At 39.4% G+C, this 17201-nt stretch overlaps 1 protein-coding gene across 3 annotated transcripts in view; it reads left to right on the top strand.

Moving 5' to 3' along the window:
* Positions 1–377: 377 nt before the first annotated feature.
* The window catches only part of mpp2a (membrane protein, palmitoylated 2a (MAGUK p55 subfamily member 2)), a 52455-nt gene continuing 35631 nt past the window's right edge, over positions 378–17201 (top strand). For 2 of the 3 annotated variants that reach the window (XM_037089466.1, XM_037089468.1), the window contains exon 1: positions 378–446. The gene's annotated coding sequence lies outside the window, so the exon portion shown is untranslated. Of the gene's footprint in view, positions 447–10843; positions 11103–17201 lie in introns of all 3 variants that reach the window. The other variant, XM_037089467.1, reaches the window with a different exon arrangement.

Genomic DNA, 17201 nt, shown 5'->3' with positions numbered 1-17201 from the left:
GTGTTACAGCTGCCACAATTTCAGCTCCTATTACTTAAATTGCCCGTTTCAAGGAAAGAAAGAGGAAATACAACCATCAAAAACATCGCACTGGCCCTTTAATGTGATAGGAAACTACTGCATCGGTGGGTGTCAAAGTCTCAGAAATATGTAGCATATAACCGGAAATATGCTGAATCTGCCTTCAAAGTTTACATGTCTATACAACAAAACCTGTTCAGCTCCTACTCCCTACTTACCGACTTCATGCGGCATATCGTATAGTAATGACAACAATTACAGTTTGAAATGTTTCATCAAAACGTAATACATAAGTGGTGCTTTACTTTGAAAATATACCGGACTTAATGTGCAGTTTCCTGTTGACTTGACACTGTCGCGTTAAAGAAGCCAGACGACAACAAGGAGCGCACGGGACATCATATACAGACATCATTGTGCTAAAGGTAGGCGAATGGCTTTTTATTCAACGTATACGCGACATGCTGGCTTTATTCGCTTCTCTTACGGTTAGACTTGAGCACAGGGTCGTTCAGTTCTGTCGGTTGAGCATCTTGTGCTTCTTCCTCCTCTTTCGCTTCCCGCTGAGGTTTGTTCGCCGACAAAATTGACAAAAGGTGGGGTACAGTGGCGCTGTGCTACTGAAGCTAGTCACCGTGTGGCTGTGTTAGCATGTCGGTTCTCCATCAGCCTTTGTGTGCCATATGCTTTGTTAAATGTGACCCCCGAGGCTAATTAAGACCCCTCTGCATTTGTGTGTGTGTCGGTTGAGGGACACACATGATTAATGTCAGTGGTACATTGTAGAACATTAATAAAGGGTTAATAAAGAGAAGAGACTACAAAACACACTCACAAGATTGCTGGTGAGGTTTACCGACGTCAAAGGAACTGTGACCACGGACCTGACATCTCCCACTCGCACACACACATACACACTCACGAAAAGCTATATTTAATTGTATTCTCTTTTTTTCATATTTTGGTACAGCTGAGCAGATGGATGGATGATGGGAGACGGGAGGAGGAGGCGCATAGATGTAGAAGGGAGGTGGTAAATAAGGCAGTAATGGCAGGGAGTCAGGAAAAAGGGAGGGAACAACAAGGGGCATCTGAGCAAGGGGGACACTGAGGGGAGTTGAGGGGAGGAAGAGGGAGGTGAGGGAGAAGAGTGGGTAGCAGATGGAGTTCACAGCAGTGTGAAATCAGTGATTGGTGTGAGCAGGCCTATGATTGGCTGTTCTTTGTAGCTAAGCAAGGTGTTTTATTTAATTATTAGGGCCCGAGCAGGGAATCTGCAAGGTCCCTATTGTTTTTCGAATGATTATTATTAGGGCCCAAGCAGGGAACCTGCAAGGTCCCTATTGTTTTTCGAATGATTTTTTTTTCCTTAGGCCAAAATGACTGCATTTTTCATTGCCTGAACATACCCCAAAACTCACCAAACTTAGAATGTAAGTCACACCTGGCGAAAAATTTTATAATCTATTGTCGTCTTGAATTTCCACCACTAGGTGATGCTACAGTTAAGGGCAGTGCGTTTTGGCTTATAACTGCCATATACTTTGTCGCAACTTAAAAAACCTTATATCCACACATTTAGTGAATTGTGCTGAATCTCGTGGTATAGGCCACATAGACCCATTTCTGCCTACCGTTTTTTTTTTTTTTTTCACAAATTAGCGAAAAGTTGAAGACCTACTTTTTCAAACTCCTCCCAGGCAATTTCACCGATTTGCACAAAATCTGGCACACAGCATCTATGGGCCCTCCTGACAAAAACTTATTGAAAGAATTTTGATAGAAGTCATTAAATAACAACTTCCTGCAAATTTTGTTCTAAACAGAAAGTGTTGCATATCTCCACATTGGTGTGCCTGAGTCACATGAAATGTGACATGAAACATGTATTTTATATCTCCACCCTCCACTCTTTCAGCCCTCTTACTTCTCAGTTTTCTTGCCTTTTCAGCATTTTAATTTCATCTTTCTTCATCTTCAGCTTTCATCATGCAGCAGGTGACATGTCACATTCCATTAGTTAATCAGTTCTTCTCTGACCTGGATGGATTCTCTGGATTTTTTTCAAGATCTCCCAAGAGAACCAGTGTGTTTTTCTGACTTCAGCGTACATTATTTGATACTGGCAGTAACAGGCCACCGAATTATAAAGGAACGACTTCCTCAGCGGAAGATGTTGCGTGAACAAGCCCCAATGGCAGCATGCCCCGACGCATGTGGACTGTGAGGGCCCATTCATCGCTGCTTGCAGCTTTAATTAATTATTTCTTTTGCTCTATTACTGTCCAAAATATTCTAACAGTGATCATTTGTTTACTTACTTGGGTCCTCAGTGGTTTGCTGCAACATTTCCATGAAATTATTCAAATCAAAATGATCTGAAAATAGTATTTCATGTTTATATGCATATGCATCTTGTACAAGTAAGCATACATGCACACAAAACAAGTCATTTAATAGAATAAAACATTGCACAGTAGGCGTCTAGAACATCAACAGCAATACTGCAGCATGCACATCGCAAGAAAATCTTCAATTAAGAAATCAGAATCAGAAATACTTTATTGATCCCCAAGGGGGAATTGCTTGCTTTACAGCTGTTTGCATTCAAAGTCCAGTTCCACTAATATGCAATTAGGAACAGTTCACTTTCTTATTATATTTTTGTCATAGTAAAAGAAATGTCAATAGACAAATAATTGTCTTTAACTTATCGTCCTTAACCTCTTCCACTCCCACCATATTTTGAAGCAAAAATGCTTAAAATTCCATGCTCAAATTATAATGGCTGTAGCCTCTGATCCACTTTGACTATATGCATGAATGAGGGCTTGCGAGAGAAGGGACACTATAAAGTCTCTTGTGAAAGTGTCAGAAAGTTTTCAAGTATTACTGGACCAGAGCAGTGGGCTCAGTACGTGAGCCAGAGATTAACATTTTTTAGTCCACCTAAAAATAAATTAACTAATAATAATAAAAATTGCATCCATAAAGGTAAATGACAGCATGGGCCTGTAAGCACACTATCAATGAACACCTGGTTCAAATTTGAAGAAGATAGCACAAAGTATGACAATTCTGCAGTGTTTTTTTTTCATGATAAGATCCAGGCAGAGATTATCATTAGAAAATGGACACATGATACCCAAATGGTATACTGAGACACCAAATTTTATCACACAAATTTGCAATGTTGGACTGTTCAAATATTTTTGGGTATTGCTAACCTTTTACCAATGTGTATAACTCTGTGCTATTGCACAGAAACAATACAGAAACAATACAAAACCAAACAATACAGACATACTGTACATCTGACTCCAACTCTAGCAATTTATTCAATCAAATCATTCAGAAGTATTGTAGTCATGAGTATACGATTACACATACCGGTTTCTGTTTTGCGGCTGTTATTACCTGCCCTGGGTCGCTAGAGAGCGCTTCCGAGGCACCGTGTCATCCTCATCTTCCTCCTCATCAAGGCTGAGAAAAATAATAAATAATACTAACATTAGCTAATGGTATAGGCAACAACAGTAAAACATCTCCTGTAATACAACCAAAGCACCCACATTTAACTGATGAGACTTCATCATAAAATACACCACACAACTTTCAAATATGCAGGACATTCTAACAAAACATATGATACGATGATGAACTCACTTGTCAATTTCCGGATCAATCCCGTGTTGAAAAAGTTCTTCCTCTTCAGAGATATAGTCCTCATCGCTGTCTTCATCTTCAGATATCTTCTGTAAAACTTCTTCTCTCGAGAAACGTTCTACATTGTATATTGCCATTGTGACGTTCGACAACACGGTGGTGGTTTTGCACTCTTACATACTCTTCTTCTTCTTGTACACATTTACGATTGAATAGGCTAAATCTTTAATCACATGGTCCTCTATTATAATAATATCAATACACACACACAGCCCCCTTGACCAGTAATATCCCTTTCACAGTGGACAAGAAATCAGCTACGGTCTATTTAAATCTGGATTTGTTTTTAAATTCATTGCATTCACTTCACTCCACACTGCAGAGTCACAGGTCAGTTCAAGCGTCAGATGGCTGCAATGAAAACACAACAGCTGGGCTGACATGCACCTCCTCAGGAGCGATGCTATGACTTTTGTCGGAGTTAAGGTTGTTGGCTTGTTAATACTTGTCCATCCAGCTCTGTTCAAGCAGTACTTGAACACTGTTCAGTCGGTGCGGAGTGAGAGAGAGAGACTTGAGTAAAAGATATTTAAAAGGACCCACCATTAGATGATGTCATGCCTGGTCAGTACTGTGGATGTGCAACTCTTAAAAAGAAGAGGGATGTTTTACTCTACCACCTTCTGTTATCAACAGAAAAAAATCAACAAAAAAACAAAAAGAAAAAAAACAGTGCATGACTTAGAACTTTTTGGTTATTCAGGTGTGAGTGTAGCTCAAGGTCGCGCTCGTGGACTGTGTGGTGTATAGACTCAGGTGAGCGCAGGGAAGGCTGTTTGCTGCACAGGTGTTGAGAGCTGGGATGCTAGAAGCGGAGCCACTGGTAAAAATGGAAATTCAGGTAATCACTGGAGACAGAATAAAGCAATATTAGATCTCGAAGGAAATAACACAAAAACACTACTAGTATTCTAGAAGGCAATTTACCACGTCTGACTGGCAAAATCATCTGGCCTCAGGTAGCTTGGAGAGCATCGCTTATCAGTAGGCACTAATTGAAAGCAAACAAAATACCAAACACAAAACATTTACTCTGCCTTCTAGCACTGAGATTGGGGTTTCAGGGTGATTAATTTCTGGTTTATTTCCTCCTATTTCACTGAGAATGTCATTGAATGTCATGTAAATGTCTTGAGCTTTAAGGGACACTGATTTTTCACTATTTTCTTTCATTTCACAGACCAAAGAACTGATTGATGAACAGATATAATAACTGACAGATGGGCAGTCAAAAGAAGTTGAAAATAGTTGCAGCCCTACCTAAGAATTTAGGTTCTGTACTAGAGCCAGACTTTGGCCCGACTCCAAACTATCTGTATCAGCATTTATAATGGCCGATAAATGAATATTTGAAAAATAAATTGAAAATGGACCAAACACCCTCCAACCATATTATGAGTGTTGGCGTCCACCAGAGGGCACTCTACAACAGGTCGAGTCCATGCCACCTGATTGACGTACAGAACAGCCAGTCTGAGATCACTTCTTGTACGGGTCACGCATCACGTGTCACGGGTTACAGATCATGGGTCATCATGCATTCGCAAACGTGCTAGCTACTACAAAACACAAGCAAGCTGTGACCTGCTTGGTGGCTTCAACTGATATCAACAAAAGAATGGATATAAACTAGAGAAGGCAAGTTCTGGAGAACTTGCGGTTGTGATTGCTCCCTGTTGACCAGCTGAAGCCAAATGCGGATTGCTGACTGTGAAAACTTTGCATAATTTCAAGAATATCTAAAAACTGTAAAATAATGTAGGATTTGTTGAAAAACTAAGGCCAAACTGAATTGGTGGCTTTATTTTATTTGAAGTCTCGTTTGAAGAGAATGAAACTTCCTAAATGTTGGGTGAGAGCAAAGCATTAAGAGAAGAATACAAGCTTTGAGCCAAACTGCAATGCTGGCTTGAATTTGTGTTGAAAAGCAGCTGATGGAGTATGAAGAGACGTTACAGTGAGAATGAATCTAATACTCTGAATCAGACTGAGAAATTCAATAAATCTCAATATATCGATGGTTGGGACCATTTCAATATTTTAATGGAGTTCCTGGCTTGAATGAATGTAAAGATAATAGTTAAATGCAGTTAAAATGTTGGGAAATATACTGTGTGTGTTTGTGTTTGTGTGCATGTGCATGTGAGTGCAAGCTTAAGCATGACTGTATATGTATGTGTGTACATGTGTGGTCATGTGTGCATGCTTACACATGCTTGTGTGTGTGTGTGTGTGTGTGTGTGTGTGTGTGTGTGTGTGTGTGTGTGTGTGTGTGTGTGTGTGTGTATTAAACCCATTGATAAATCTGTCTCTCTGTGTTAGCCCGGTTGACAGTTGTTTTAATAGTGATTTCAGCTGAGGCTCACCTCATATTAACATGCTTCTCTGTCCAAAACTGTAACTGCTTTCACTCAAATAGTGATATGGTAGAACTATGAGAGTCTTGTGAGCATTTGGAAAGTTTTTGTGTGTCTGTGGTCAAAAATGTGTCTTGTGGAGAAGTTTAGAAAAGTGGATGTGTTTGCCTGCCCATATATATTTTTCTGCTAAGTTTAATGGGACTTAATACGGCAGTTGGTCAGTGCTCCTGTCAGTTAAATGCCCACCGAGCCAAAAGTTTTTGTCCGATTGCCTCCAGAGATCCACTGTAAGCACGAGCACGAGTGTACCTACACACTGGTGTTTTTCTGCTGTAGTGAAAATTGTGGAAATGAGGGTGAAGTGAAGATGAGATTTGCTGAATTTTTTTGAGCTCCGCCACTCTGGCTGTCAGCATTCCACCCCTTACACACCAATGCAAAAATCTCAAGTGGTTGAAAAGATACCAATGTTTGAACTGCAACCGTGCAAAAAGTATGAATGCTGTCAAAAAGTAGAATTCAGGTGAGAAAGTCCTAATCTTTGTGAACGTTTCACAGTCTGACTCTATCTGGAATTATAAATGACTAGATTGGCTTTGAATATGCTTGATATTTTTGGAGATTCCGTAATCTGCTTGAATGGGAAAAAAGGGCAGAAAAACATCAAATATCTCTGAAATTATGAATGATATCAATTAGAAAAAAATAAGCTGTCACTTCCCAATTGAGATGAATATTCTGTGTTTGAATGGAGTGAATCCATTGCAAAATGTTGAAGGAGTTAAGGGCCAAACTTTCTGACCCTTGAAGATATAATAAGTAAAATAAAGAATTCCGTGAAACGAAGAACACATGTTGTGTATGCCTCCTGCATTCACAACCAGTGAAGAAAAATAAAGAATTCCGTGAAACAAAGAGCAACCTTAACTCTAACCAATAATAAATTCCAGAATAACAATAGTGTGAATGCCTTTTAGCATTCCAGCATCCAGAAGAGAATTAACTCACATTTCATTTGGCTGTCATTCGGCTTTATTTCCCCACAGATAACTACAAAAGTAACCATCAGAAAATGTCTGCTTCCTGTTTTCTCCCCTGTTGCCATGGTGAATCACAGTATTGGAGCTCCATTGATGAGGGGTTTTTACTAGTTGTCAGGCACAAGCTCAACTTAGAGTTTACATACTCAGAGTTGACTTACCTAACTCAGATCAGCTGTTCTGGAACTGAAAACTCAGTTTCACTACACAGGGTAAGTCAACCACAATCTGTTTCCTCAATAAACTCTATTCAGCTCTGTTAAATAACAGGTGTTAAAACACTTAAACACTTAACACATCTATCTATCTATCTATCTATCTATCTATCTATCTATCTATCTATCTATCTATCTATATATATATATATATATACACAGTATATATATATATATATATATACACACACACACACACACACACACACACACACACACACACACACACAATATTAGGCAGACCACTGTAATCAAGTAACAGACACATATTAGCTTTAGCATTTGTGCTAGGCGCTATGTAAACAACAGATCACTATGGTGAAATCCCTCAGCGGATAGAACGGCCAGCATTTAACGATGGTTATTTAACGATAGTTGAGAGCAGTGTTTAGTGACTAAGGTGGTGTTTACACACCCGTCTTTGTTGATATAGATGCACAGGCCCCCTCATCTACTTTTGGACTTAGACTTAGACAACTTTATTAATCCTTTTGGGAGGTTCCCTCAAGGAAACTGAAGCTCCATGTCACATACATCACTGTTACACATAAAGGATCAAGAAAGAAAAGACACAGAAAAGAGTTCCTGACACCCATATAAAGATATGAAATAAATATAATAAGGGTTAATAAGGGTTAACCCTAACCCTAACCCTAATTAATATAAATATCCTTTTATATATATAAGTAATTTAAATAATATAAGGAGTTTAAGTAATATATAATATATAATAGGTATATATAGATGAAATAAGTGTACATACGTACATATAAAATATACATATACATATACATAAATATATATAAAATAACACTATAAGAATATATATATATATATATATATATATATATATATATATATATATATATATATATATATATAGTGCACAGTGTTGGGCAAGCTACTTGGAAAGTGTAGCGAGCTAAGCTTCCAGTTGCTCTATATTAAATTAAGCTTCACTACACCGAAGTTATCCCCCAGAGAAATGTAGCAAGCTAAAATGGCAAAAGTAGCTTAACTACATTGACGCTATTTCTTTTTTTATATTGGAACAACTTCATTCCAGGTCAGAGCTATCTCAGTGATCAATAAAACTGTCAATCAGACAGATAAGCGGGCAAAAATGTTAATTGTTTATTAAACAATAAGCTGTGCCCTCACTCTTTTGTATATTGTATTATTCAACTATCAATGCACACTTAATTCTACCATCTGTGGACAATCATGCACCTTGCTACCATAGCAATATCCACCTGACTTGGCATTAATGGACAGTGACCTACACTGTAGCATATTAATATAATTAAACAGTGTATACTCAGCAAATAGTACATCATAGTTGTAGTTTTTGTTAAGGTTCTCCAGTCTGTATTCTAATTTCATCTTTATTATTTATATTTGATATCTGAGTTAGTCTATTTAGTTATTGTATATAATTCAGCCTTTAATTGTATTTGTTTCTTTAACCTACCTCATTTTTTTTGTATTTTGATTTATGTCAAGTGGCTGTAACACTTTAATTTCCCTTTGAGATTGATAAAGTACTCTATACATCTGCCAGTTTCCCATATAACTGGCAGTTTCAAAAGTGTATTTTTATTAGGCCCACTCTGTACTGGTAGATATATCTATTTAAGCTAATAATTTTGACTAACCACCATACTTTGGCTTTGTAGAAATTGATTTTTTGTTGTACCCTGTGCTGGTTAAAAAATACAAAAGTAATAATTCAGAGTAATGTACATTTTTTCAAATGTTTCTGTGTTCCCTCATTTCCCAATATTTTACCTCCATATATGTAACTTTACTGTATTTGTTTATTATTGAAGTTTGTCTTTTGCATCCCTCAGGATCAATTCATCTCCGTCCTTTCCATCAAATAACGAAATAATAATGCCATCTTTCCATCAAATAACGTAAACTCACTTGAGCTAACCTGTCTGTATTCCCCTGCAGCAGAGATGTTGTGGGCAAGGATTGGTCTGTGATGTCACCATCATATGGAAGTGCTTCTGTCGGCTCCACATGCACAGCTGTGTATGGTGGTGTCATCACTGACTGCTCCTTTTATTTCAGACCGCAGCAGAAAGCTCCACTGGGCTGAGCTTCATGTGTTCGTAAAAATGTAGCTTGTCTGGCAAAAATCAAAAAAAGGAACATACAGCCAACTATAAGCGCGACAACACATCTGCGACCACATTATCCCTGCCACGGATATGTTTCACATCAGTGTTGAGCGCTTGTAAAAATAGACTCCAGTGCATCAACCACTGGTTCATGTTACATATCTTCTGAAGGAAAGAGGGTTATGATCAGTGTACACCGTAACAGGCACATCAGATGATCTGATGTACACTTCAAAGTGAGTTAAGGCCAGAACCATAGCGAGAGCCTCTTTTTCAATAGTCAAATACAGGCGCTGTATGACGATTAAATTTCTTTGAGAAGTAGGACACAGGGTGCATGCCGACAGTCATCGGACCACACAGAACTAGCCTTGGGATTTAACAGTTAATATAACCGGCTATCATGAGGAAACCCTGCAGATTTCATCTCGAAACAGGAGCAGGAAAAGCCAGGATTGCTTCCACCTTAGACCATACTGAACGCAATTCTCCTCGGCCCACCACTTTTCCGAGATAAGTCCCGTTCACTTGACTAAGCTCACACTTAGCCAAGTTAAGCATCAAATTTGCTTTACACAATCTCTCTAATACTTCCCTTATCTGCTGTACATGACTCTGCCATGAATCTGAATAAATCACCAGGTCATCCAAATAAGCTTCGCATCCAGAGAGACCAGACAGCACAATATTAACCAACCTTTGAAAAGTGGTGGGAGCATTATGCATCCCTAAGGTGACTTGTTTAACACAAACACTTCCACAATATTGTCACGCTGAGCTTCAGGCAGGTGAGCCAAATGAGACACAAGCTCAGTTAGCATCTTTGAGTTCTGTAATCTCAGAATCCACACTAGATTCATTAGGTACAGCACTGGATAACTCCGCCACACAGACAGAAAAAGACATGACAGGATCAGCACTGCTGATCACAGCTCCACAGCATGATTGACAGGTTTAAAAGTTACAGGACTGGCTGACACACAGACAGGCCCAAGCCCGCCTCACACTCATAACAAGGTTTCAACATATTGACATGGCACAGCCTACTCCTACACCTCCGCTCCAGCGTAGCAACAGGATAATCAGGGTCTCCAATTTTTTTCTGGACAAGATATGGGCCACTGAAGCAAGCTTGCAGACTAGAACCAGGGATCGATAATAAAACCAACACTTTATCACTGGGGGCGAAAACTCTGCTCACAGCTTTACGGTCGTAGCAGCCCTTCATCTTCTGCTGAGTAGACACCAGATTATCCCTTGCTAACTCACAAGCGCAGTGTAACTTCAAAATGAAACGCACACACAAAATCCAACAAATTTTAGGGTTCAACTTCACCCAGCCATTTCTGTTTCAGGAGCTTCAGCTGAGCACGCACAGAATGAGCGAAGACCAGTTCAGAGGGACTAAAGCCTACAGACTCCTGCACAGCTTCCCTCACCGTAAACAACATCAAAGGAACTCCCTCATCCCAGTCTTTTTCAAATTCCATGCAGTATGCTCATAACATCAACTTGAGCGTTTGGTGGAACTGCTCAAGCACCCCCTGCGATTCAGGATGATATGCGCTCAAATGAACATGAGTGACGTCAAGCTGTTTAAGAACCTGAGCAAAGGTACGTGACGTGAAATTCGTCTCCTGGTCAGTTTGGACAACCTTTGGCAGCCCAAACACAGAGAAAAACTTAATCGGAGCCTTTACAGCAGCAGGAGCAGAGATTTTACCCAGCGGAATAGCCTCAGGGAAGCGTGCTGTCATACACATGATAGTCAACAGGAATTTATTACTGGACATGCTACATGGAATCAACAATAACCCGTTCAAAGGGTTCACTGACAGCTGGAATCGGATATAATGGTGCTGGTCGAACCATCTGATGCGGCTTGCCAGTAACGTGACACACGACATGACTTGCATATCGCACCACATCCCTCTTCAAGCCAGGCCAGAAGAAATGGCACAACACACGATTGCACGTTTCATTTATACCAAGATGACCAGCAAGCTGATGATCATGGGCCAAGCTCAAAATGGCACGCTGATACATTGATTGAACCACAACCTGCCTAATCAAGCTCCAATCATCCTGTGACACGTAAAGTGGTGTCCATTAAGCACCACCACGTCTTGAACAAAGTATCCCAAGGAACAAACACTTTCTCCTCAGCTACCACAGCATTGTCAAACAGAGATGACAGCTCAGCTTCCCCTTTCTGCTCACGCACCAGCTGTTCACTTGCCACAGACGTACCACCAAGATTTAATGCACCCACGTCGCCATCCTCTGCTGGGAAGCTACTAGATGGACACGGCGCATCAGCCAAGCTCAACTTGTCATTCACAATAAAGCTGTCAGACAAATCTATGATATCTTTGTTCACCAACCGATGTTTGGACTGGCACGGGATACAGCACAGGCCGAAAACACTTCAGGATGTTCCTGAGCTACCACAGGAGCTACTATCACTTCAGGCTTCACCAATATTATAACCCTAACCCTGCCAAATCATTTCCCAAAATAAGGTCCACTCCCTCAATTGGAAAAGATGGGCGTGCAGCCACTGCACCCATGACCAGATTTGACTTGAGAGAAATAATGTGTACAGGCGCATCCAAATACTGCATTCCAAAACCCCAAAAGACAACATCAGGATTCACGGTAAAACTTTATAGTAACGATCATTTGTAAGCCCTTTATAAGACATCAATTAATGATGAACAAATCATGAACAAAACATTTATTAACCTTTGTAAATCATTAGTTAATTCTAAATTAACTTATCACAAATATGTTGTGAGTCATCTACAACTGATTAGTTAATTATGAAATATTAATTAACTAATAATTAGTGAATGTTTACCTAAAGATTTGTTATGTAATGAAAGACTGTTCTTCATCTTTTATAACTCTTTTATAACTTTTATAACTCTCCCTAATCTAAAGTGTAAACTCTTCATCACACAGTGTTCATATAATTTGTAGTGCTTCCTTACTTGTCACAAAGTATCTATATATGCAAGTAAGTTATTTACAAACTTTTCAGCAGCCCTCTAATCTTAAATTTCAACTTTTCATGTACCAAGGAGTAGCACACCATTTTAACTGTTCCTCACCCGTTACAAAAAACAATCTACAGTCAAATGTTGCTTGAAAGTGACAAAAGATTTATTGCAACAATGGAGTAACAAAAACGCAAAAAATGACCTTACATCACAATAAAAATTGGAACACAGCAGCTCTGAGTGAACACTTCATCCCACATTTTACTTTCTCTTTGATTATGGGGAGAAGCTTTCCATTTTTTCTTAAATGCTCAACCTCTGACAACAGTGCAGGGTCATTGCTTAAAGCATCTGAACATTTCATGATAAAGATCTTCAGCTTTTGCCCCCTGGAGTGGCTGTGCCGGTGTTCTTCATACTTTGCCTGGGACACGATAGCAAGCTCTGCAGATGCAGCACTGGCCACCACAGTGTTCCTGTCCGCTCCGACAGCCGCGTAGGAAGATCTCAAGTTCTTCCTTCTTTTGAACTCACGTAAGACCTTCTTGTATCTTTTCACAGCTTGCTGAGGAGTTAAAGCTACAATTGAAAATTAAAAACAAAACAATACATGAAGTTTTAAATTGTTTAAAAATTAACCAAAACTTGCAAATTCTTGTACTACTCTACTCAGACAGGCATATGGAATATGTTTATGCTTAACTTGTGTTTTTTTGTCTATTTCCCCTTGTGTATTTTATCTGTTGTTTATCTTAATTTCATTACATGCATGCAAGCTCACTGTTAAGTTATAATAGCATGTTGTTAAACATAAAAATTACTCTTTTTGGACCAAGGGGTAAACATAAATCAAGAATAGATGGTTTAACACACTCATGTAGTAGTGCGTTACATGTAGTAACACACTACTACTTTTCTTTGCCATACCTAGCTGTGTGTGGCAGTTCTTTGCATACAGCACAGCTGTTGGGGATGCTGGCACTCCTGAAATGATAGACATTTGTGTTACTTTATATCACCTAACCGTTAACTTAAGAGAAAAGTGAAGCATGATGCAGTTGTAAAACTTAGTTGCAGAAATTCATACTAAGTTCACGATTAGTTTATTCTACATAGTGCTGGTTGTGAATGTAGCAGGAAAAAACTTAAACATATCTACAAAACGGTGAAATTAAAGTGTCTTGTAGTCTCATGTTGATGAAGGATGAACTATTCGGATAAGTTTCTGACTGGTACAACAGCTGTTAGCTTGAAAGGTCCACTTTCATGTCAAAACAACAGTTAAACAGGACAAATAATTTTACAAGCATTATTATTATAATCAAGTATCAACCAATTTATCTACAGCCCAATTTTATTTGTGTCAGAAACAAATAAATGCTAAAGTCCCTAACTGGAATAATACTTCAATAACATAATAAGTCAACACAACGGCAAACCAATCGAGGTTAAATGATAGAAATGCAATCTGTGCATTTCACAGAAACGTGCAGTGCGTGTAACAGTCCACTGTCTAAAAATGAGTTAACGTCTATCAAGTGCATATGGTGGCCTATTTCTGCCTACAGACCAGCGGAAAGTCGTTGGTAGCATTCAGTAAGTTTAGTACAGACATCACTACCGACCAGTCGGTTAGCTAGCAAAATTGCTAAGTTAGCAGCTTTTAGCAATCACTACAGAGGGTGAGGCACAATACGCTGTACAATAAACACTTAACTACTGAGGGCACTTGCCTGTGCTATTACCAGCTTCATCTTTTTGTTCTTCACACATGGTTGTTGCATCTGTATGTCGCGCAAGATGTTTTTTGGAATGAGTTGAGTGTGTGTGGGTCCCAATCCAGGTGGCCATGACTCTGACTATGACACTACTTTTCTTGGTGGAACATGCCAAGAGGCCTAATGTTATGCTGGTGTTCAGAAAAGATGCCTGGTTTAGCAAACAAGTTGAGAGAGCTTGTCAAGAGGAAGAAATCCACAAAGAAACACCTGAAACTTATTGAATGGCTGCAAAAGAAACAGGCACTCAAATAAAAAATGAAATGCAGTTCATGTGGTCATATGATGAAGTTAAAGCAACGTGACTGCAGTGACTGCTTTGAATGATAAGCTTTGGCATTAATGTTAACCCATCACTGGTGGATGTATTGAGATCTTGTATTAGTAGCCCCTTTCACACAGAGAAGAGGCATTAGCACTGCAGCAGAGGAAAAAAATACCACAGATATAAGCAGGGGAGCATCCGTCCTGCTGTCTGTCCTGCCAACTCTTCGTCACATTTCTGCCCAAAAAGCAGCGTCTGTTACCGGCAAAAAACTTTAACTCACTGTTTGTGTTGAAAATAAATCACTGTGACGGTCAGTCTTCTGGACTGAGATGCCAGTGAACTTTCCCTCAGAAAACAGCCTCCGTCCCCGTGAGTGAGGGAGTCAGACAGCTCCCAGTTTATTGATGGCGATTGTGTGATTATGTAATTTATAGCAAAAAAAACGCCGCTTTGTCACTTCAAACATCCAGGATGTTTGTTGGGTCAGGATCTCAATCACTATACATTATAACAGCATCCATATAATTGTAAACTGTTGTAAACTGCAAGTGTTCGCTCAGTGCTGCTGTGTTCCAATTTTTATTGTGATGTAAGGTCAGCTTTTTGTGTTTTTGTTACTCCGTTGTAATAAATCTTTTGTCACTTTCAAGCATCATTTGATTGTAGATTGTTTTTTGTAACTGGTGAGGACCGGGTTTAGATTGACAGGGGGACACCTGGGAAACACCTGGGAAACACAGCAGCCCCTTTCACAGAGAAGCTGCACTAATGGCGTCAATGACCAACGGCGGAGGATTGGCGAACTGCCGATGGTGATTCACACAGAGCAAAGCATCTCTGCCTTAAAGACAAACTGCTGTGTAATTCACACAGAAAGCCAGTGCTGTGGCTCCCAAAGAGGCATGATGGTACACATCATGACAATGACATCGGTGTTTCCCAGGTGTCATTAACAGCATTCATTCATTCATTCATTCATTCATAACCCTATCATCAAATCATTAAGTAATCATTTACTAATGATTTGTTCATGAATACTCTATGGGTAACAAATCTGCAATTTTGCAGATGAATTACAACACATTTGTGATAAGTTAATTTAGTGTTAACTAATGATTTACCAAGGTTTATTAATGTTTTGTTCATGATTTGTTCATCATTAACAAACATCTTATAAAGGGCTTACTAATGATCTTATAAAGTGTTACCGAATCCACATCAGTTTCAGCAGAAAGAGGCAACACATTATTACAAAATAAAGGATTGCGATGCAGCTGTATCCCTCAGTATCGTTATTGGAATCTTGCCACCCTCCTCAGTTAAGAACACAGCACTGTCCATAAGGAACAGAGCAAAAACTTCAAGCTTAGCCTGACTAGACACTGGACTTAAATCAGACACGGAACTGGCTTTCTTAACAAGACCAACAGTTTTCACAGGCCTCTTGTCTTCATGCAGAGCATAACAATTTGCAACAATGTGTTCATGCTTCTTACAGTAAAACATAATGGGCTCTCCCTAGCTCTCTAATCATCTTTAGCACTGGCTTCTGCCAGTCAGCCCAAATTCGTCTGCAAGAGTAGCCGCATCAGATCTTCACAACCCTCTGCTCACTCAAATTAGCGACTCTTTATGCACTGCAACAGGGGAAAAATCTCACGCCTGCGCAGAACGCAAAAATCTGATCCGATCCACTGGAACGTATACATGCAGGAGTAATAATCGAATAATCCGGGTGCTTTAATTCGACTATGAGAAATCCGATCTGGTCAGATTTTAGTCAGACTAAGGTTTATAAATGCATCTTAAAGATCCGATCATAGTCGGACTAACCCAGTGAATTTGGTTTTCTTGAGGGTCATGTAAACACACTAATTGTTAAAACTCACCCTGGTGCGCGATGAGATACAGCAGACTTCACAGAAGCTGGTGTATGAGGTAATTGTTCTCTCTGGTTGGACAATTAATGAACTGTTTGAATTTGGGTAGTTCATGGCTGAAGTTACCTTTGTTAAAGTCACCAAGCACCAAAGAGTACGGGTTAGTCTGCTTCAAAATGAATGAAACAAACTCACGAGAGTAGAAGAGTTTGCAGTTTAAGATGAATGTTTCCAGATGATCTTAACAGTGCTGTAGGATCACTGTCACATCATTACACCAGCCACTGTTAGTGTAAAAACAGATACCTCAACCTTAATTTTTAACAGATAGTTTTGTGTCGCGATCTGCTCAGAAGAGTTGGAAGCCTGTCAGCTGCAGTGCAATGTCTCCATAAAACACAAAGATAAAGAAGATGAAGAAAAGTCTCTGTTTTTCCCAACCAGCAGCTGGAGCTCATCTAGTTTGTTGCACAGTGATTAATTAGTTAATATTAGTTAAATTAATTAGTATTCCTGGTAGCAGTGTGCAAAGTCCATGCTGACGGAGGCACAAAAAATTGCACCAGATCATTTCCCTCACCTCCGGTGTTTCACCGCGTGAGCAAAGGTGAGCGCACCTTTGACCACAGAGCTGTCTTTATGAAATTAATAGACACTGTAAAAAACATGTTCTTTTAGTCAGAAGACCTACTGTTGTCTTGCTGAGTGAGCCCATTACAACAAAGTAAAAAGAAAATGTGAAAACTCATAATAATCCTTCCAGTTTACAATTTAAAGGTAAGCAT

This window comes from Acanthopagrus latus, chromosome 23 (genome assembly GCF_904848185.1).
Source record: "Acanthopagrus latus isolate v.2019 chromosome 23, fAcaLat1.1, whole genome shotgun sequence".
Classification (NCBI taxonomy): Eukaryota; Metazoa; Chordata; class Actinopteri; order Spariformes; family Sparidae; genus Acanthopagrus; species Acanthopagrus latus.
The sequence above is the reverse complement of the archived record's forward strand: the minus strand, read 5'-3'. Positions and strand labels throughout refer to the sequence as shown.